Genomic DNA, 22,542 nt, shown 5'->3' on the forward strand with positions numbered 1-22,542 from the left:
AACTGCCGTTCATGAAGGGTAACTGCCGTTCCCAACAATGGTATATGACCAGTGGTGTAGTCTACGTGATACGCAGGTATACGCCGTATGCCCACTAGGAACGCACCAGGATTTGCGTATACCCACTTAAAAATGTGCACGGATACGTATCAATCGTCTTGTGACAGATCTTTCACTTCTGTGTTTATTTTTCGCAAATACCGGTTGGGTATAACTGCAATAAAATACTTTAAGCCGGGGAAGTTATCTCCTACATTCACCATTCATAAAATCCCCCCTTCGCGCTCTGCCCTGTCTCTGTTACTGTCCGTCCACACCAGAAGCGAATTGAGCGACCAAATCGCCGGAAGTCATTCACTTTCTATGGGCAAGAGCGACCAAAGCGACCAAAGCGACCAACGCTACCAGCGGCCAAAGTTGAGCGACCAGAGCGTCAAAAAGAAGTTGAAAACTTTTTAACTTTATGCAAATGACTATTATTGTACGTCCACACCAGGAGCGACCAAAGCGTCAAAGACGCTTTGGTCGCTGCGAATTTTCGCTGCGAATTTTTCTGTTCGCTTTGGTCGCTCAAGTCGCTCATGACGTACAATTCAATTATGCAGACGCATTTAAAGGAGCCGTATGCGTTTAGTAGGCCCTACAGACAGCCATATCAAATATTGAACTCTCCCATACACCTTGGCCATATTGCCGAGACGGTTTTGCTTGTTCGATAAAGTGCTTCGTCAACAAGTAGGACAGTGATTCCCCCCAATATAAAAATCCTAAAATGTAGGCTAATTACAACCGAGAACAAAAAACCCTGCGTGCTGTAGTAGTTGAAATATGTTTCACTGATCTGGATCTGCAAATCATGATCTGCACTCATTCGTCGCATTCAAAACAAATAGACGTTAGCGCACATGGCTAATTTGCATACGTGCACAGGACTGGTTGGCTCCGCAAGGCAAATAATGGAACATATCTATCTATCTAGGTCTTTCTGTCTATCTATCTATCAACGCGTGTCTAGTTTTAATGTGATGTATTGTGTGTATGTCCAGTCAGACTTGTTCTGTGTGGTCTTGTAGGCTACTGTCCTGTGTGGGACGAACCACCTAAATGGATTCCCGACGATTTGTGTCGTTTGGTATTAATAAAGACTTGACTATCTATCTATCTAGACTATTTAATTAAAAATGATTCACCTCAGGCTCCGTGAATAGTGGGGAATAGAGGGATAAAAGACAAGAGATATATCCCTTGTCATTTATCGCTCGTCTTGTCGATTAGTTTGTTTATGTGACGGTTTTGTTTAAAGCATGCTACACGCGATTGGTTGGTTAGATTGGTGGCATGTAGAGCAAATTATAATGATTCCCGCTTAAATACGAACGTTCTAGATGTAGCCTATAAATTCTCCCGCTTATCATCACTTGATATCCAAACCACTATGGCGTTTCGATCTCTGAACTGAAAAAGGGTGGGTTCGTACAACACCGGGTGCCCAGTTACAGCCGCGATTAATACTTCAGCCGACATTTTGTTCAGTGAGTGAATAAAGGTAGGTAGGAACCAAAGTGCCTGCCGATGTTCCCTGGGATCCACGCAAGCGAAGAGCGTCTACATTCCGATTGGCTGTCAGTGTTTGGTCGCTGAAGCGAATAATAGTCATTTGCATAAAGTTAAAAAGTTTTCAACTTCTTTTTGACGCTCTGGTCGCTCAACTTTGGCCGCTGGTAGCGTTGGTCGCTTTGGTCGCTTTGGTCGCTCTTGCCCATAGAAAGTGAATGACTTCCGGCGATTTGGTCGCTCAATTCGCTTCTGGTGTGGACGGACAGTTATTCGCTTCAGCGACCAAACACTGACAGCCAATCGGAATGTAGACGCTCTTCGCTTGCGTGGATCCCAGGGAACATCGGCAGGCACTTTGGTTCCTACCTACCTTTATTCACTCACTGAACAAAACGGCTGAAGTATTAATCGCGGCTGTAACTGGGCACCCGGTGTTGTACGAACCCACCCTTTTTCAGTTCAGAGATCGAAACGCCATAGTGGTTTGGATATCAAGTGATGATAAGCGGGAGAATTTATAGGCTACATCTAGAACGTTCGTATTTAAGCGGGAATCATTATAATTTGCTCTACATGCCACCAATCTAACCAACCAATCGCGTGTAGCATGCTTTAAACAAAACCGTCACATAAACAAACTAATCGACAAGACGAGCGATAAATGACAAGGGATATATCTCTTGTCTTTTATCCCTCTATTCCCCACTATTCACGGAGCCTGAGGTGAATCATTTTTAATTAAATAGTCTAGATAGATAGATAGTCAAGTCTTTATTAATACCAAACGACACAAATCGTCGGGAATCCATTTAGGTGGTTCGTCCCACACAGGACAGTAGCCTACAAGACCACACAGAACAAGTCTGACTGGACATACACACAATACATCACATTAAAACTAGACACGCGTTGATAGATAGATAGACAGAAAGACCTAGATAGATAGATATGTTCCATTATTTGCCTTGCGGAGCCAACCAGTCCTGTGCACGTATGCAAATTAGCCATGTGCGCTAACGTCTATTTGTTTTGAATGCGACGAATGAGTGCAGATCATGATTTGCAGATCCAGATCAGTGAAACATATTTCAACTACTACAGCACGCAGGGTTTTTTGTTCTCGGTTGTAATTAGCCTACATTTTAGGATTTTTATATTGGGGGGAATCACTGTCCTACTTGTTGACGAAGCACTTTATCGAACAAGGAAAACCGTCTCGGCAATATGGCCAAGGTGTATGGGAGAGTTCAATATTTGATATGGCTGTCTGTAGGGCCTACTAAACGCATACGGCTCCTTTAAATGCGTCTGCATAATTGAATTGTACGTCATGAGCGACTTGAGCGACCAAAGCGAACAGAAAAATTCGCAGCGAAAATTCGCAGCGACCAAAGCGTCTTTGACGCTTTGGTCGCTCCTGGTGTGGACGTACAGTTACGAAGCGCGAAGCTGCCCCTGCATCTCTGCACGTTAGTTGGCGGGCCGAGCCCCTCCTTCTCGCGTGTGCATGCGTGCGCGCGTGTGCGTGTGTGTGTGTGTGTGTGTGTCCAGTCCTCCCATATTAATGTGTAAACCACATAATAAGTAGTCAACAGAAGACAATGTTTTAATCCCACTTTATATCTCCTTGTTACTTTTAGATGAGAACCCCTGGCCAGCCTTTCAGACTGGGTGTCAGGCTAGGGAATTTAAAAACAGGCACCCTTGGTTAGAGTGGAGGGGAAAAGAGTTAGGTAAATGTCAGCCAACATACAGTTGGTATACACAATTGAAATTCATAATGTTAATCACTATGCAAATGAGAGTATAGCTAATTCATGGTCATTTTTAAGGTGCAGTAATTTCACACTTTTACACTATTCAATTACTGTATGGTATGTTAGATAACAAAAGTAAGAGCTCAAATTAGAGCAATTGAAAAAGTGAAACATTAGTCTCCTGTCATCTCCTTCTCATGCACTGGTTAGCCATGGTTGTAAAGAGTTCATTAAATTATTTTGAGTAGATTTTTTCCTTGTTTAGCATGTGCTATTGCTACTATAGATATACAAAGGACAACTCGTCATTTTTGTGTTCTATTTGTTCATACTGTTATTAAAACTGATAAACCTACTCAGCTTTCCATGATTGTTGATAATCGTTATACTCTTAAATCAGTGGGTTGTAGACCCCTGCGTTGGTGAGTGTGGTGCGACACCCCATAAGCGCCACACACGTACACGTACCGGTGGGACGGGATTGTACGAGGCTGGGAGGGAATCATCACAGTATACCCACTACAATAAAATAGACTACACCACTGTGTGTGTGTGTGTGTGTGTGTGTGTGTGTGTGTGTGTGTGTGTGTGTGTGTGTGTGTGTGTGTGTGTGTGTGGGGCGTAGCCAAACATCTCGCAGGGGCCCCTTCTACAATATTTCGGGTTAGGGTTATTACAGCAATAGGTGTATATAAGAAACATAACTTCTTACCTTGGTCAAAACCTTCCGCTTCCGCGTTACCCGGAACACCGGTGCCAGGAGTCCATTCACCATCTGGTGTCCTTCTTGGGTGAAATGACAGAATCTTTTGCCACATCTGCAGTAGAAAGAAAGGGAAAGAAAGACAGAAAGAAAGTCAAAGAAAAAAAACACACACACACACACACACACACACACACACACACACACAGGGTTGCCAAGCCAACATGAAAAATGTATTTATTTTGCATTTGTAGGTTAAGATCCATACCCTTCAATCCCGTAGTTGTCCAAAAGGAGCTTGCACCACCACCTCCTGAGATGAGGCATATCCAACTGAAGAGGAACATTAAAATGAAGTTTACCACATAACCATTATGATGCAGCTTCTAAATACTGACGCTAGCACACAGATAGTACTTACAACGTTGAAATCGAAGTGCGCGTCCATGGTAATGTACCAGGAGTACTGTAGAACATAGAATGTAATAATGTTGGGTTGTGATCATAGGCAGGGTGTGATTTTACCAGCAATTGGCATGCTTAGGCAGTTAAGACTAGTTTATAGTCATCTTAGAAAAAAAAATTGGCCATTATAACATTAGAAAATAAAATGCTGTGTGTTAAAAAAGGTATGATAAAGCAAATGAATGGAGCATGGTAACTCACCATGACCATAAAGACTCCACAGTCGATGCCATATAGTTGTTGTGGAACACCCTGTGCCATAAAACAGGTTGTAAGATGAACAGTCATAGCCCTACACACATTTTCCTGATGTGCTTGTTATCTCAGCAATTATTACCTCAATGTCCAAGCCAGTCTCCTCGGTCCAGGTGCCAGGCATCAATTGTTGCGCAACAACCCTAATACAAATTTGATGACAAGCATTGTACAGTTGTCAGGTTAGACAGCAAAGTGAGAAAGATGCAAAACGTAAAAGGAAACTAGGCAAATCAGGGGAACGTGATTGCCTAGTAACGACTTTAACTTTGGCAAGTCAGGGGAACGTGACCACCTTCCAAAATGAGCTGTGGGAAACTAGGCAAGTCAGGGGCTAACCACATAGCCATGGGATGACAACTTCAAATCGGTAACACGGCGAAATGATGATAATCAAATCAATACAAACCAGTGAGAGTATATTGCGACAAAAACCAACACGGCATCAAACGCGGTACTTAACAATTAAATAGGTAACATGAAAAGCAACAACTGTTAAGCTTAAGCAATATCAACATAAAAGAAAAGTTAGCAGAGACATCCCAAAAACGCAGCCAATTTGTGGTTGGATTGACGACACATTATTACGCTGTGAGTGTACATGAAAATTTAAAGTAGAACTACACCAAGAACAATGACAGTATACGATCTCTGACTGATAATGCAGTCCACTTACCAAATCAATCGAGGCAATCATCTTTCTGCTGTCTGCTGTTGACCAGTTCGTTACATCTCCGGAGTAGGTTCGACAAGAGAAGAGACGCCGTCGTGAATCAGACCAATCAGGGCCGACTACGCCCCCGACCCTACTCTGTATAGGCGTGTATTTCACACGAGGGGCGTGTATTTCACACGAGGGGCGTGTATTTCCCACGAGGGGCGTGTATTTCCCACGAGGGGCGTGTATTTCCCACGAGGGGCGTGTATTTCTAGGACGCAGGACGCAGTCGGACCCTACTCGAGCTCATAGGGATTGGGCTTCTCCGGAGTCGGGGTTTGTTTACCGGCGTTGCTATGGGTTCCGGTCTTGTGTGTTCCAACGGTTTATTAGGTAGGCCTATCTAATAAATGATGTATTCGAGCGCGCCTATCACATGATTTTAGACTCGACGATTTCGGTTGAGTATGTGGGGATTTTTTCAGTCGCAATTGGTTTGCACATTTTTAAAACTGGTGGGGACAAAATTCGTATTTCAAATAGTGGGGGGGACATGTCCCCCCCGTCCCCCGTAATCGACGCCTATGACGAGATGCCCTCTCTGTGATCACAGCTCTCCGTGGCTACGGAGGATTGCATTTCTCCCTCCCGCACACACATATGCTACTCGTAACACTATGCCTCGTTATTGCGACGTTCATGTTTTTCCTCATCTATTGAAAGTTAGGCTATTAAACATGTTGCATTCTATAGGGCCTGATTATGTCATTATTTAAGCTACATAGCCTAATAAGAAGCGCTAATAAGGATATTTGAATAAACCAACCAAACAGTTAAAGGGGCCCTATTATGCCTACCAGCAAAAAGCATCCTCCAACTGCAATCTTTGGTTATTTCTTTATTAATTTAGCTATACTTTAATAGTATTCTTTCGGTTCAAATCTGTTCAGTGTTCCAAATTATTTGTTATTAAATGTTGCATTAATATAATTGGTATTTAAGTGTTGTTTAAATAAAATGCTTTTTAAATGCATCGAACCGTGGGTCATAAATCGTGATACAAACCGAATCGTGAATTTGTGTATCGTTACAGCCCTAGTGTGCATGTGTGCGCGTAGCCGTTTGTCTCAGGGATCTGTGCACAAACTCCCTTGCACTACAGGAGGGCTGGGCGATATATCGATATATTTTTTCAAACGCGATATGAAACGAGACCATATCGTCAATATCGATATAATTTAATTTGCGTTGAAATTACAGCACATTTGTTCCAAATAACACCAGTTTCAAACCGCGCCTGCCGCCTGCTATTTCGTAACTCTGCTTATGTCTCTCCCGCTCTGCCTCCGGCTCACACACACAGTCTCTGCCTGCCCCCCCCCCCAGGGCCGGCCCTGACCAATTTGGCGCCCTAGGCAAGATTTTTGCTGGCGCCCCCTACCCCGTTGGATCGCACAGTATATTCGACTACCAATGTTCATAAACTCAGAGAAGCTACAAAGCTTTGTCTTTGAGACTCTTTGATTTTAGATAGAAAATTAAACACACGAAACGTATTACAAACCAAGTAACAAGCAATGAATCACTCATACAATAAGTATGCACAAAATACTGCAAAGAAATGCATGATGTTTACTAAAGGCATTCATAAGCAAAATAATAGAGTTCAGATTCAAATTATTGTAAATACAATTAAATGTAGTATGGTTTATCTAATTTGGTTCTAACCAGAGATTAAACAAGCACTCAACTGAAGTGTAAAAAAAATACAAAATTAGGGCTGTGCAGAGGTAGACGGGACAGCAGCACCTGATGCTGTGTCACTGGGGGTGGTACTGAAATATTTTAAAAGTGCATCTGAAAGGAGAAGAGAAGTATATGTGACGACTGCATGTTACATTTTAATAAAAAAACAGATGCTTGGTGTGCTATACATGAGACTAATATAGACTAATGAAAATGTGATGAGATTCATTCAACTTTATTGTCATTGCAATGCAATTCAGTCTAACCACAGTGCAAAAAACAGTAAAGTGCAGTGAAATGAATGTATATATAGCCTATGAATGATATGTGAAAGCTAAGGTGTGAAATATTAACATTAATACACTTTAACTGCACACTCTTGACCCTGCCCCCCTCACAGAGGGCAGGTACAGAGCAACGAGCCAGGCAGGCACCCAGAAAAAAGGCTTCTCCATTATTTAATAGCCTTTGCTATGACTTTATGTTGCTGTGGGCTTAAATAATATTTCGAAATAATAGTAGTAATGGCACTGAATTATTATTATTTTTTTAATAAACCGTGGACTAGACACTGCCTCCGCCTCGTATTTGAGAACATTATAATATATAACATCACGGCCAAAAGCTTTGTGCGCCTCCGAAATATTATGAACCGTAACGACTTTAATACCTATATTAAAGAATACATAAAATAGCATGTCATGTCCACCCCCCCACGCAGTCGTTACGGTTCATAATATTTCGGAGGCGCACAAAGCTTTTGGCCGTGATGTTATATATTATAATGTTCTCAAATACGAGGCGGAGGCAGTGTCTAGTCCACAGTTTATTCAACCATCAAACTGTATTCAATTCCGAACGGTAGAAATAGTAATATCAAATCTGCGCACGGAGCGCGCCGCCCCCCCCCCCCCCCCCCCCCTTCGACAAACATCGATATTTATGTTATATCGATATTCTGCTTGAAGATATCGAGATATGACTTTTGGTCCATATCGCCCAGCCCTAGCGTCAGTGTCGTACGCGATGGAGGGTGGCGTACAGTCGTACAGTCTGTGATGATGATAGGCTATAGTTCTACAAATGACTTACTATTACTAGCGATTAACATGACGAAACAACACGAACTAAGCCAACATTAGACTATAGCCATACCAGATAACGCCATACCAGCTAACCCTAACTATTTCTATTAAACTCTGAAGCATTTTGCAACAGGCAACTGTGTGTTGGTGTGTCTTATTGCTTCCCACGTCTGCGTCTGCATCTTTCCCACTCCTGGCTAATAGTTTCAGCTTTTGTACTGTATATCAGAAATGATCACCCTGTACCACACTGCTGACTTGTTGATGTTTTGTGAGCACTCACGCATTTCTCTAGGTATCTTAAGTTTCCTACTGGAGTCATCAAAACTTTGGACTTTGTTATTGTAAGAAATATTGTGTTGCAAAAACACTGTCTTACCCTTAGCGTTGCCCTAACCTTAACCCCAGTAACATTTCTTCATCATAAACTACAAGTAACGCAAAATGGCATACAAACATCCAGTCCAATATGAAAGAAAAAAGCTAGCTTCATTAAGGAATCGAACCCATTATCCCCGCGTTAATGAGTTGTTCTCTGACCACTAACCCATCAGGTCTTAGTACATGCGATTCAAGAGTTAACCATTTGACAATCTTTAAACTTCGGTTGCCTAGAAATTGTAAAGACAGTGATGTGTGTACATTGTACTAGTATCCGTCACTCGCGATGTGTGTGCAGACCAAAATGAAAGAAAAAACCTTGCATCACTAGGGAATAGAACCCCCAATCATCAGTTGGTCTTTGGTAACTAAACAAAGAGATCGCATTTTGTTTAACTGCTAACTAACAAACGGGTTTATGCGTTCACTGAACAAAGATTATGGAAATAAAAGACCACTTTTCAATCAGAAAAATCATCAGAACCGTTACCAACCCTGTAACACTTCGACTAATCTTTTAGCCCAATTATTACGATAGAAACGCGAGTTTCTTAATTTGAGAACCAAGCACATTGATTGTGTTCGTTTGAGACCACTTAATAATACTACAAATAACGAGGAGATAGCTCAGGGAATTACATTAACTCATATATTTTCAAACTGTTCATATCTCCATATACATTCACCAAACAACCCTCAAATAGCCCACAGGCCATATACATTCACCAAACAACCCTCAAATAAACACACAGTTCATATACATTCACCAAACAACCCTCAAATAAACCCACAGTCCAGATACCCCAAAAGTCTTTTCCGCCGATGTGATCTGATAACCGCGTTAATAAGCGGCCTCCATTTGCGCGCCCCTTGCGCACACTCGCGCGTTCTCCCTCTAGTTCAAAGCAAACAAAAAATAATATCCAAACGAAATCCCCGATGTCCCCGAACCAAACTCCGCAAGCCACGGTCTCTTACGTCCGGGGAAATTTGGCAATCCGGGAAAAAGACAGGCAAAGAAAAACAAGATGACCCAGGTCGTAACAAAAACCTCCTTCAAAAAGTATAAATCGCTCTTACCGACGTATCCAAAGAGTCGGCAAGAGTTGTCGACTTTGTCTCAGTGGTTCTTAAAGCTTTTCCACTATTAAGCTTTCTCCGTTGGACTGGCGTTTGTTAGAGGTCCCTCTCAGACTCCCTCCATTCATTCCGCCCCCCCCATTCATTCATTTCCTTGTATTTAAAACCTCTCGAACCTCATCCCGTCAGCTGACAGGCACGTCAGCTGATTTGCGGAACACCGATCCCCGGTCAGAAAACAATAACAGTCATAAATATAAAATAAATACATATAAATATAAGGCCACAGGTACACATTAAGGTAGGAACAGTACTTTAGGATCACCACATTATACCTGTTAATTCTTTACATATTGAAACCAGGTAATATTTTTACAGCGTATCCTAAAATATTAAATATGTGGCCTAGTGTCACATAGACCCCCCCTCCAGCCGGAGGCTACTCAGGTAAGACACCAAAATATTTTTTCAAATTTACCACATTTACTGTATCCTCTTTTTGTGGGTTGTTCCACCCTACCCTGTAGTTTACAGGCCCCAATTTTTTTGTAATTTTAGCTGGCCCTTCCCACCTAGGCGCTAGCTTAGCAGAGAATTTATCACTGGCCCTAGAGAGAGGATGGGACCTGACCCAGACTAGGTCACCCTGCTGAAAGTGCGCATCTTTTCTGCGGGCATTATAATACCTAGCTTGTCTAAGTTGGTGCACCCCCACTCTCCGTTGGACCTCCTCTAGCATTTTCTGTTGTCTCTCCACCAGGTTGTAGGCCTCTCGCTGTGCAGGTGATGGTGACTTGTAGATGAGCCGTTCCAGTGGGCCTTTGAGGTTCCTGCCCAAAGCCAGCTCAGCAGGGGTTTGTCCAGTGCTCTCCTGTTGTGCTGTGTTGAGGGCGAAACGGAACTCTGACAGCCAATGGTCCCAGGTGTTGTGGTGTTTGCCGACATATGATGCAATCATGGCTTTAATGGTCCGGTTGAATCGTTCTGTCAGATTGGTTTGTGGATGATAACTGGTTGTGAGTTTCTGAACAACCCCCCATGTGTTGCAGAGGTTAGTGAGAAGTTTTGAAGTAAACTGTGGACCTCGGTCCGAAACCATGTATTGCGGCACCCCCCACCGGGTGAAGATTTCCTCTCTGAGGATTTTGACCAGACGGGGTGTCTTGCTGTCCCTCAAGGGAAACATTTCCACCCATTTAGAGCAATAGTCGACCACCACCAGGAGGTAACAGTTGGCTTTCTTACTTCTAGGTAATGGCCCCATGAGGTCAACACCCAGCATCACTCCCGGTTTTTCAACTACTGTGCTCTGCAGTAGTCCTGATGGCTTGGCGTTATCCGCTTTGTACTGCTGACAGGGTATACAGGACTTGACATGCGCCCACACATCTTTGCGGACATTCGGCCACCAGGCTACTCCCAACACCTTTAATAGAGTCTTCAGCTGACCCAGGTGACCACCAAGGGGATTATCATGAAAGTACCTCAGAAATTCGGACACCAGGGATTGTGGAACGACCATCTGGTACTTCTGTCCCTGGTCCCGTACAGGAACTCTTCTGTACAACACCCCTTGTTGGACCACAAAGCCAATGCGAGTTAAAGGCACATCTGTCTGGGCACTGTCCTGCTTCAGCTCACACACCCGTTGGTCCTTCTCTTGTTCCTCTGCTATCTCTGCCAGGGTAGTAGGCAACACAGAGTGGATTTTGGTGGAGACAGCCCAGCACGGTGTTGGGTGAATTGAGAGAGGTTCGTGAGCCCGGGACAACGCGTCTGGTGCTGAATTGAGACAGCCCTTTCGGTAATGTACCTTGAAATGGAACTGCTGTAATCGTAGGGTCCACCGGGTCAGACGGGAGCTAGTCTTTGGGCAATTGAATGCCCACGACAGTGCAGCATGATCAGTGTAGACGGAGAACTCCACTCCTTCTAAGTAGTGCCTCCACTTTTCAACCGCCCATACCACTGCCAGGCACTCCTTTTCCGAGGTGGAATAATTGCACTCTGGACCTCGGAGTCCCCTGGAGGCATAGGCTATCACCTGCTCCCCTTCTGGTGTGTTCTGGGACAAGATGGCGCCAAGGCCCACGTCACTAGCATCTGTTAGCACCTGGAATGGTAAGGATAGATCAGGCTGTGCCAGCACTGGTGGATTCTGCAAGGCCTCCTTTAAGGCATCCAGACTGGCCTGGCATTCACTGGTCCATAGCCACTCCACTCCTTTCCTCTTGAGATGGTTAAGCGGGGCTGCAAGGTCGGCAAACCGGGGAATGAATTTATGATACCAGCCAGCCAGTCCAAGAAAGCGCTGCAGAGCCTTTAAGTCCTTGGGAGTAGGGAAGTCAGCCACAGCCTGTGTTTTAGCTGGGTCCACCTCCACCCCTCTGTCTGAGACAAGGTGGCCAAGAAACTTAAGTTCCTGTTTGAAAAAGTGGCACTTCTTCATGTTAAGGCTGAGGTTTGCTTCTTGCAGCCTTTGGAAGACTGCAGCCAGATCCTGTATGTGGTTGTGGCGGGAATGAGAGTACACAATGATGTCGTCTATGTACACAAAACACATCTTTCCTCTCAAATTCCCTAGGACCCGCTCCATTAGCCTTTGAAAGCTCGCAGCAGCATTTCGGAGACCGAAAGGCATGGATTTGAACTGGAACAGCCCTAGTGATGTTATAAATGCAGTCTTAGGCTTGCTTTCTTTTGTCATTGCCATCTGCCAATATCCCGATTGCAAATCCAATGAACTGAACCAAGAGGCTCCCTCCAATGATTCAAGAATGTCGTGTATGATGGGCATTGGATATGCATCAGGCAAGGTCTTGGCATTCACTCTCCTGTAATCTACACAAAACCTATAGGATCCATCAGGTTTGTTGACGAGAACCACAGGTGAGGACCAGGCAGATTGTGATGGTTCGATGATGTCCTCAGCCAGCATTTTCTCCACATGTTCTTCTACTATTCTCTTCTTCAGAGGAGATACCCGATATGCCTTGCTCCGGACAGGAACTTCATCTTGCAGGAAGATGGCATGCTTCTCCACCTCAGTTTTTCCCAGCTTCCCAGAGGTAACCGTCGGCCAGTTCTCCATAAGTTGCTGAAGCCCTTCAGGCCAGTTAGAATCATGCCTGGGAGATGGGGTTTCTGTTGTAGAGGAGACCCAACACTGATGGTAAGCACCCGGAGGCAGGGCATAGTAGAGGTGTACCCCCTCTAGAGAGCTAAGACTGTTGTTGTTCCACCCAGTAGTGGTGAGAGGTTGTCGTTTAAAGGTATGATAGGTGTAGCCTCTATCTGTCTTTAGTCCATAACTGTTCTTAGCCAGATGAATGAGAACACCGGTAGTAGCTAGGAAGTCTAGGCCTAGAATCACAGGGAAAGCAAGGTGACGGTCATCCATCACGTGTACTTCAGCAGGCCATTGTTTGCCATGCCAATCGAGGCAAATAGTTTTCTTCCCCAGGGCTTGGTGTGTGGTCCCGTCTGCCATGACGAACCTCTGTCTCTCTGCTGGTAGGAAGTTTTCATCTGCTGCTGTCACCTGTCGCCATAGACTCTGCTTCATCAATGTGAAAGTGCTGCCTGTGTCTACTACAGCGTCTCCCTGCATGCCTCTGATGGTAATGGGAACTAACAGTAGACCCTGTTGATCTTTATCTCTGTGTGTTTGATGTTGAACTACCGTTAATTCAGCTGCTCCATGCTTGCTCCTTTTATCTGATGTTTTTTTTTCTTGTCTATCTGAACTAGCATGCACCTTCTGCCAGTACTCCTTGGCTCCAGAGCAGTCCTTCTCCACCATAGAGCCCACCTTCACCAGTTGTGCCACGGTTGTCACCGTCCCACGGAGGCACCCCGCTATTTTAGGATTGCTATTATTCAAGATACGCCTTACAATCTCTTCTTCAGGCATGTCCTGCTTCCATTTCAGACATAAATCCTGGTAGTCATAGGCGAAATCTCGGAGGCACTGGTCTGGCTTCTGAACGGTGGTTCTCAACTTCTCCTCCACTTCACTCAAGTAATCCGTGGATAGGAAAGCTGCTAGAAAGGCTTCTCTGAATGAGATCCAATCATGTACCTGACTCTTGGTAGCTTTCCACCAACTGAGTGCTGAGCCCTTTAAAACTGAGGATAGCGCACCCATTAGCTCATGAGAAGTAATGGGTCTCATTTCTAGAAAGTTTTCACACCGTTCGATAAACCGTAAGACATCAGAGGATTCACTGCTAGGGCCGAATGTGGGAAATTCCAGGTTCACAGGAGGCTTGTGGTACATTGGAGAGGCAACAGACTTCATACGGCCAGGAGGTGTTGCAACATACTGACCAGCTTGGGTAACCATTGGGCTAGCTTGGGTCGCTATTGGGCTAGCTTGGGTAGCTATTGGGCTTACATTAGTGGAGACTGCTATAGTTCTCAGTGGTACGGGAGTGCTAGTGGGCCTTAGCCCGTGCACTTGTTTTCTCCATTGTTCATCTCTACGAAGAAGGCAATTGTACACTGTCCTGTCCAACTTTCCTATACCATCACACAAGAGCTTTTCTAGTTGAGTCAGGTTTTCTTCCACCCACCCTCTAAAACTCAACTCCCTATTTACAGCACTTGTTACAGACTCCCTAAATTCAGCTTTTAACTGTTCCACTTGGTTTTGTAGGCTATTGATGTTATTTGCCAATTCCTCACTCTCTGTCTGTGTTTCCTGTGTAACCGTTTCTTCCCAAACAGCCCCCCTGTTATCCTCACCATTATTATCATTACTATCACCATCATCATCATCATTTTCAACATCATTTTCATTACCAACCACATCATTTTCGTCATTATCAACATCCTCCAAACCCATTCTAACCCTACCCACAGTATTTGGAACATTACCAGGAGTGCGTGGAACATCATTAGGGCTATGACCAATGTGGTGTGTAGTGCTAAGTGTACTAGTGTCATTGTCACTAATATACAATGAGCTCAGTAAATAAGATATATCTGAAGTAGATCTTCTCGTAACAAAAGGTCCTGCAGTAAAATCGGGATCACCAAATACAGGCCTTAGATTAGGCAAAGAGGTCCTTCCCTCTCTATGAGCCATATTACTAAATGTATCTCAATATTTTTTTCACAAACAACAATCAAAGTAACTCTGGTACCCGTAATGGCCACCATATGTAACACTTCGACTAATCTTTTAGCCCAATTATTACGATAGAAACGCGAGTTTCTTAATTTGAGAACCAAGCACATTGATTGTGTTCGTTTGAGACCACTTAATAATACTACAAATAACGAGGAGATAGCTCAGGGAATTACATTAACTCATATATTTTCAAACTGTTCATATCTCCATATACATTCACCAAACAACCCTCAAATAGCCCACAGGCCATATACATTCACCAAACAACCCTCAAATAAACACACAGTTCATATACATTCACCAAACAACCCTCAAATAAACCCACAGTCCAGATACCCCAAAAGTCTTTTCCGCCGATGTGATCTGATAACCGCGTTAATAAGCGGCCTCCATTTGCGCGCCCCTTGCGCACACTCGCGCGTTCTCCCTCTAGTTCAAAGCAAACAAAAAATAATATCCAAACGAAATCCCCGATGTCCCCGAACCAAACTCCGCAAGCCACGGTCTCTTACGTCCGGGGAAATTTGGCAATCCGGGAAAAAGACAGGCAAAGAAAAACAAGATGACCCAGGTCGTAACAAAAACCTCCTTCAAAAAGTATAAATCGCTCTTACCGACGTATCCAAAGAGTCGGCAAGAGTTGTCGACTTTGTCTCAGTGGTTCTTAAAGCTTTTCCACTATTAAGCTTTCTCCGTTGGACTGGCGTTTGTTAGAGGTCCCTCTCAGACTCCCTCCATTCATTCCGCCCCCCCCATTCATTCATTTCCTTGTATTTAAAACCTCTCGAACCTCATCCCGTCAGCTGACAGGCACGTCAGCTGATTTGCGGAACACCGATCCCCGGTCAGAAAACAATAACAGTCATAAATATAAAATAAATACATATAAATATAAGGCCACAGGTACACATTAAGGTAGGAACAGTACTTTAGGATCACCACATTATACCTGTTAATTCTTTACATATTGAAACCAGGTAATATTTTTACAGCGTATCCTAAAATATTAAATATGTGGCCTAGTGTCACAACCCATAGACACTAAAAGCCAAAACCCTTCTCACATGCACATCCATCGCGAGTGACGGCTACGCGCACACATGTACACCCATAGCGAATGACGTAGGATGTAAAGTCCCGCCCAGGTCGAAGTGGCGTCGATTTAGAGAGTCCCTCAGTCGACCGGAGCTCAACATTGCCGTGACGTATCTAGTGTTCTATATGGATGTGACCTTAAGGCGTCTGATTTGCGCCAAAATATTTACGTGCTGCGCTATGAACCAATAAGCAGGATCCTTGGCTGATGAGCAGTTTTGCCAGACTGGGCAGATTTACCACCCAATTGGGCTACTTTTAACCGTTAGGCTGGAAAAATTATCATTGGGTGGGAAATCTGCCCAATCTGGCAACGCTGTCGATAACAAACTCGCTCTGCCGGCATTGCCGCTCAGTAGGCTCGTAATCTAACCGTGCGTTCACACCAAACGCGACGGGGCGACAAGATCCCATACAAAGTGAACGTAGAGACGCGTATCGGGCAAATTTTTCGCGAGAGAATTCCCGGCGACAAGTTGTTATTTTCGCGGCACACTTTTGCCGTGCACAGGCGAGCGCGTTCACGAGATTTTGTTGTGCGAAAAATTTGCTCGAGTTCAAATATTTGAACTTTGACGCAAATTTTGCGTGATGACAGCCAATCAGCGTACAACAGCGTGGCCACTGAGTCACATGTGTAACGTAACAGCCGATCAGCGTTCAACCGTCAAACTCAGTGCAGGGCAGTCTGGGGTGTACTGCAGCATGGAGGAGAAAGTGAATGTTGCCGTTTCCGACTCCCGGAGCTCTATATATAATAGCATATAATATAATATTTGTATATATAATATCACGGCCAAAAGCTCTGTGCGCCTCCGGATGGCCGTAGCGCGGGGAGCTCTCATAGGGATTGGGCTTCTCGGGGTTTGTTTACCGGCGTTGCTATGTATCTGGCCTTGTGTGTTCCAACGGTTTATTAGGTAGGCCTACCTAATAAATCTCTGTCTATTCAATACTTCATTCACTGCCTCTTCCGTGGTCATTACAATATTATGAATTTACTGCGTCGGGTCCTCCGACGTCTCTCCCTCTTCCACAGAAGGTAAAGACATGCAATGGTGGTTATCTTGTTGTGGCGCGACAAATTCGACAAAACTTGCACAGCGACAGATTATGTGTGGCGTGAGAAAACTTTGGCGACAACGCAAACGGGGAATTTTTTTTGCCTTTTGTGTGAACGCACAGTAACGCGTTCAGTGTGGCCGCACCTTTGGGTGCACTCACACTAGGCCATCTGGCCGTGGAAGTTGGCCGTTTTCACACCGTGCTCAACTGGCCCTCTGGCCTGCACTCACACTAGGCCATCTGGCCGTGGCCGTTGGCCGTCGCAGCTGTGGCCTGGTCGCGAGTTTATTTTTTGCAGGGGTTGTAGCGGGAAGCTCGTGAATATATAGGGCTTGTGAAAACAGAGGGCTCGTGAAAACCACAAACGCAAATAAATGAAATGTTATAAATCAAACAACAAATCATTGTATCAATAGTGTGACACATGTAATACAGTAGTTGTTTTTAGACGAGTTAGCATTACGAGCTAACGTTTGTTTTGGCACTTACAGAAAGGTAGCTATAGAGTTGCCGTGTAGTAGGTGGATTGATAGGTGAAAATCAATATTAAAATTCATGTAGCCCTACGCGAAAATATTCTATGGATAGGCCTACAGATTTTATGGCCCTTCTTTCTATAATGTAATTGGTTGTGGGGTGTGGCAAAACCACTATGAACAAACATCAGAAATCATACGGTTTCACTAGTAAATCTATTGCCATGTGGAAAGAATGTCATTAGGGCGGATGAAATGGGAGACAACAAACATTGAACAAAATGTATTCAAATGTATAAGGCTGCATTCAATGCAATTATAAGGACACGTTTGTAAAAGAATGACAGCTATACATTTAAACAAGAACAATAATAAGAATAAGAATTTTGTATAAGGCTGCATTCAATGCAATTTGAAGGACACGTTTGTAAACGAATGACAGCTATACATTTAAACAAGAACAATAATAATAAAAAACAAATGTATAAGGCTGCATTCAATGCAATTAGAAGGACAAGTTTGTAAACGAAAAAACTCTTGTCTATATTTTACTGGGATTTTTGCCAAGTGCAACACAATCAGTGACACACTGGGATATACTATGTGGTGCCGGCCTTTTGGGCAGTGAATTGCCCTTTGCCCTTCCATAGTTGTGCTCTCTTCTTGAGCTTTTTGTTGGCCGCCCAGTAATGAGGGCAGGCCTGCCTCCAAGTGGCGCCTTCCGACGAGCCACAGCTGTCGGCTGCACTCCAATCTTCATGCTTGCGTGCATGCCCCTTCTCGCCATCCTCCAAGCAACTGATCCGGCAGGGGCACTTTGCCGGCCAAATGTGGCCAGTGCAGAGATTAGCTGGCTGTCTGTTGTCATTCTGTCATAGGAGGCCAGCATCTTCTCCATGGGAGCCTTGTACAAGTCAAACCCAGACTGTACATTTTCAATGAGGCCCTCCATCATCCCCCTGACCCGAATTTCCAGCCTGCTGGCAATGGGAACAACAACATACAAGTACATCAACAAGTATTGGTTAATGTTTACTAGTAGTAACAAGTACATTTTTTGTGATTGTGCGTGTGTGTAAATGGTAGTAACTTCTGGTGTGTGTGTGTGTGTAAATGGTAGTAACTTCTGGTGTGTGTGTGTGTGTAAATGGTAGTAACTTCTGGTGTGTGTGTGTGTGTGTGTGTGTGTGTGTGTGTGTGTGTGTGTGTGTGTGTGTGTGTGTGTGTGTGTGTGTGTGTGTGTGTGTGTGTGTGTGTGTGTGTGTGTGTGTGTGTGTGTGTGTGTGTGTGAGACCAGCCCCCCTCAAACAGATAATTTCTGATGAGTTACAGCACACCCAACAATACAGATGACCTGAAGGTCACTATCAGATCAAGCCTATTCCATCCATCTCTCTCCCACTGAATTTTTTTATTATTTCTCTGCTGTCCTGTTTCGGTGTAAGACCACATAACATTAAAACACTTTTAATTTGAATTCTGCCCACCTCTGCCTGGTTTGTTCCGATGATTACTCACCAGCTGAGCAGCCATCACTATCGCCATCCTCATCCACTCCTCGGGCTGGGCTTTCTAGGCTCTCTGCTGCAGCTGCACAAAGGGGATCTAAATAAAGAAAAATTTAAAGGAATTATATATATTTTTAATGAAACTATGGCTGATTGTCTAATGAACAGTATATTCATTCAAAGTTATTTACCTGTGACAGACTGGTCTGCATTCTGATCTTCAGTCATTCCCCTGTACCAGTTGTCTGGTATGTTGTTCTTTCCTTTGTAGGGCAGAGGAAGATGTTATTTCTTCACTTAGTAATAGTGCTCACATTCTTAAAATGTTCCAATTGTATGTTTTACTATTACTTACCTAAAACAGAAACTTAGATCTGGACAAATGGAGCGATCAGCAGCTTCAAAGACGTATGAGTCACCCATCTCTTCCTGAAGGTCGTATTTTAGTGTGGTAAGAGCAGAAGAGGGAGAGTGGCCACTTTCAAAAAGAGTCTGCAGTTTATTGCTGGTCTCTGGTGCCGCATAGCCTCAGCACACATGAGCAGGTGATGATGTGCATGTTTCAGGGTGATGTAGAGACACAATCCTTCATTGATGTGTGTATCAGCAGATCTGAGAACAATACAATTATCATTACATATTACATTATTTAGAAAACTGAGACAGAGAGTGACTTTTTTTTACAAAACAGCAAGTCTGTTTTTTGGGGGAGCAAATCTATATTTGGATCTCACCTGGGGTCTCATTTATAACCGTTGCGTACGCACAAAACGGGGCTGAAATTTGCGTACGTGACTTTCCACGCCAAGGTTGTGATCTATAAAAAACCGACTTGACGGGAGAATGTGCGCAGCCCTAAGCAAACTCTGACCCATGCGTACGCATGGTTTGGAGGAAAAGGAGGAATGGCGACACAGATGGTGTGGTGGTGAACTGAAGTCAGACAGAAGAATTGTAGAGTGAGAAGAACGATAATGTTTTATCATCGCCCTTCATAAATTTAATTTCGACCCGTATCATGCGTTAAATCTACGTAATCAGAATAATTTAAGTCAACTGCGTTATTTCTCAGTTATAACTCCAGAAACATCTCCTTAGAATAGAAATAAAAATAAATCTCTATATTTAATCCCTTCACTCCAAACTGTCCACTGACGGCGCGACTGCATGGAATAAAGCATCCGTCCAACATGTGTCAATAACATAATATTTTTATGTGAGACTGTAAACACATAATCAAATGTCAATTAAATCCCAAGTGTGGAAAACCAAGCCACACTCCTCATCACAATCGTTGTCCGTTACTCTTGATGCTTTTCATTAAGTGTTCTCGGTCAGTCTACCGTAACCCTATAAATACAGAGTTGAGCGCCGTGGTAATGCTGCACCATATGGCACTTCTGGCGGACCAGGCAGGATTCGGAGGGAGAGGGTCTTTAGGGACCATAACGATTTATTGGTAGGCTACATAAAAATATGTACCTTTATGTCAGACGAGTCCACTTCTTTTTTTAATTCTGGGACTGTGCGCTCCGTGCTACTGACAGAGTTCACTGCTGCAGCAACATGTTGCCGCTCACTCTGCTTTTTGTTGTTGGCGATCCCATCCGTGACCGCCGAACAAAACTACTTTTCGGGCCTCCATCTCACCCAGAAGTGTCTCCACTTCAGCCTCCGTGAAATTTCGCTTTTTTGCTTTTCTCAGTACTTCTGCCATTGTTTCCGACAAGACATAATACTTGCATCTGAGTCTGTTTTACATGCAGATCGCATTCATGAGGTCATTTGCATTGACCATTTATGGTTAAAAAGGGGCGTGTACAGGGCGGAACGTGAAGCTGATTCAGCTGCGCACAATTGTAGTCAGTATGTGATTTATAAAGCAAAGATTGCGTACAGGTGTGCGTACGCAGTGTTTTATAAATCCGAATATTTTTTGGCGCACGCAAAACTTGGCTTCTCGGCGTACGCACATTTTTAGTAATGATCCCACGCACAGTTTTATAAATGAGACCCCTGGACTTTCTGTTCTTTGAAAAGCTTTGCCTCTTGAGAACGACATACATCACAGCAGGTCAGGATACATTTTTTTTTTAGGATGAATTCCGCGTGTTGTGTTGGCATCTTAGGTCCACCTTCAAACACATTCAATTAAGGTTTTGACTCAGCAAAATGTAATTAATGCACCTGCTATGGAATCACTTACTCTGTACATGTTCTGCCTTTGTCGTTCCTCAGGGTAGCTTTTGTTCACCCGCCATGTCGTTTGTGTTGACTTCTGAAAGGCCTGAAGCCATCTGCGAACCTCCTCCTCAGTGTGAAGTCGTACTTGAAGAGAAATGTTGCAGTTCTTTCCCTCAAGAGACTCAAATTGACAGATATGGTGTTGATAGTCCTCAGGGAAGAGTTTCTGTCGAAGCACCAAAGACATTTAAAGAATAGGCAAATGCATGTTGTAACCAAATATCTATGCCTTTAGGTTTGTTAAGCGTGCACCATGCACGGATGGTAGAAGTTGATTTCCTTTTACTGATGTAAATGTTGTTTGTTTAAATTGTTTAGGTGATGCTTTTGCCCCAATAGCCTACAACTAAACTTTGCCAATGGGACATATACATTTAAAACCAACCCAGAAGAGGTTGTTTGTCTATACCCTCTGTACTACTAAAGGGGAAAAGGGGGTTGGAACACCAATGGAACACATTTGTTAGCTAACAGCCTAACAAGACCTGGAGCACCATTAACATAATAAGTTTGACATAAACCTTGCTTTAACAACACTTTTTTTTTATCCATCTACACCTAACCTCCAGCAGCTCCATCTCCTCAAAGTTGACATGGGTCTGGCAAATGTTGCAAGCTTTAATAAATCCTGCCATTATGCTCACCACTTCTAGAAACAGAACAGAATGGAATCTTAATGGAAATATCAAGACATGGACAAACAATTAGAAAAAAATAAACTTGAAAACATTCACCAGCTGCCGAAAGAACTGCGATGCGTTATACATAACGTTATAAAATATAATAAATACAAAAAGGATTTACTACAGTAGCCCCGGTGGCACATAACAGTTTCACAGGGGCTTTTATATGAGTGAGCTAACGTTTGTACTTATAGAAAGGTAGCTATAGAGTTGCCGTGTTGTAGGTGGGTATCATGTGTCACATTATTGCTAAAATGATTTGTGTCGATTTATAACCACGTTTAATTCATTTGCGTTCGTGATTTTCCCACAAGCCCTCTGACAAAGTCCCAGCGAGCCAAGTCCCAGCCCAACAAGTCCCGCCAAGTCCCAGCCAATCAGGGATGAGTTCCCTCATGAATATTCACGAGCTTCCCGCTACCACCCTGAAAAAAGAAAATTCGTTGGCGGCCCGTACCGTAGCAGCACACCTCTCCCTAGTGGCCAAGTTGGCCTGACCAGGCCAGACTGGCAGATTTGAGCACGGTTAGGTGTGAAAACGGCCACGGCCAGATGGCCTAGTGTGAGTGCACCCTTAGAGACGCAAAGCAGGTGAAATCATCTGGAAGATAATGAGATTCTAACATTTGCGAATAAAGTGTACAATGGAA

General features: G+C 43.8%; 1 protein-coding gene across 1 annotated transcript in view; it reads left to right on the forward strand.

The window, feature by feature from the left end:
- The first annotated feature begins 2,996 nt into the window (after nucleotides 1-2,996).
- Nucleotides 2,997-22,542, forward strand: part of LOC132459063 (uncharacterized) — an 84,942-nt gene continuing 65,396 nt past the window's right edge. The window contains exon 1 of the mRNA XM_060053445.1: nucleotides 2,997-3,858. The gene's annotated coding sequence lies outside the window, so the exon portion shown is untranslated. The remainder of the gene's footprint in view (nucleotides 3,859-22,542) is intronic.

This window comes from Gadus macrocephalus, chromosome 6 (genome assembly GCF_031168955.1).
Source record: "Gadus macrocephalus chromosome 6, ASM3116895v1".
NCBI lineage: Eukaryota > Metazoa > Chordata > Actinopteri > Gadiformes > Gadidae > Gadus > Gadus macrocephalus.